We start from the raw sequence: 1,737 nt of genomic DNA on the forward strand, positions 1-1,737 counted from the left end.
GCATTATTTGCAAAAAAATGTGAAGAATTTCTTTAAAAATTGTATAAAAATATACATAAAAGGTATGGATATCAAAAGTACAAACGTGAATGTCCTCAATATTTAATACCAAATTTGCATAGATTTCAAAGTGCACAAAGTATTTCAAGAATTTCTGATTTTTATGGGACTAAAAAAAATAGATCTTAAAAATTGCGTAACTTTTTTTTTTTAATTTGCAAAATATACAAATGCCAAATCTACTAGCAGGAATGTCCTGAATGTTTTGATAAAAACGTTGCTTAAGTTGCAAAAGTGCACAAAGTTATTGAAGGATTTCACAAATTTCCCCTTCGTTTTCAGTGAGACTGAAGAAAAAAAATCACAAATTGTGTCAAATCTTAAAAACTGTAAAATATATCAATGCCAAAAGTACAAACGGTAATGTCCTGAACGAGCTGAACGTTTTGATACAAAAACTGCTGAAATCGCTGAAAATATGATTGAGTTTTTATGTGCCTAAAGGAGCATGAGAATCACCATTTGTAGTCACACAAATTACTAGAAAAGTTGCATTTTTTCATTATTTCAAGGCTATTTGGAAAATATTAAATACGCTAAAAGACTGGAGATGTTAAAGACCTACGAGAGAGTGCTGAAGTAAAAAAAATTGTAATAAATTTGCTTTAAAATCCCTAATACATGCCAGTTTTGCAAAAAACATGTTGCGTTTTCCTTAAATATGAGCTAAACTCCAAATTAGCCCCAAAAAGCTAGCTAGTTGCTTAAATACTAGCCAAACTCTAAAATAGCCTAAAATTCCTAAATAAATTAAATTTGTCAAAACCGTTTACTAAAATTAATAATCTCCAAATTATCCTAGAAAAACCTCAGTAGATAACTAATTAGCCAAAAACGTTAGCCTGTTGCTAAAATAGAAGCTAAACTCTAAATTAGCCTGTAGCCTGAGTTGAACAAATTAGCCAAGAACATTAGCATGTTGTAAAAGTATGAGCTAAACTCCTGAATTGCCTAAAATTCCTTAATAAGTCAAAAAATGTTAGCCTGTTGCTAAAATGACAGCTAATCTCTAAATTAGCTTATAAAAACCTCAGTAGAACAAATTAGCCAAACACATTAGCATGTTGCTAAAATACTACACTCCAAAATAACAAGATAGATTAGTCAAAAACGTTAGCATATTGCTAAAATATCAGCTAAACTCTAAATTAGCCTATAAAAACCTCAGAAAACAAATTAGCCAAACTCGTTAGCGTGTTGCTAAAATATTAGCTGAACTCCAAATTAGGAAGAAAAAAAGCCCAGTAGATGCCAAATTAGCCAACAAAGCTAGGTATAAAATAGGTATTAAGTACTAGGTATATTCCTTTTTTTATTACTATAATGGATATATTCAAAGGCTTGAAAAAAAAGAAAAATAAATCTAGCTTGTCGCTTAAATATTAGCTAAACTCCAAAATAGCCGTGTTAATTTTGACAGAGAATTTTAATTTAGTTTTAGTCAGTCTTTTGACTAAAATAGGGTTTAGTTTTAGTCGCAATTAAGTCATGTTGATTATATTAATTTTAGTCATATTTTAGTCGACTAAATTACAGTAGATATTTAGTCGACAAAAATATAGAAGAAAGATAAAGCATTTAAATTAAATTTACTAAGTATAATCATATGAATAACACTCAAGGATTTTACTAATTTGTAAAAAAAAAAACATTTTACTTCACTTTGCTTTTCAAACT

This window comes from Oryzias melastigma, linkage group LG8, assembly GCF_002922805.2.
Source record: "Oryzias melastigma strain HK-1 linkage group LG8, ASM292280v2, whole genome shotgun sequence".
Lineage (NCBI taxonomy): Eukaryota > Metazoa > Chordata > Actinopteri > Beloniformes > Adrianichthyidae > Oryzias > Oryzias melastigma.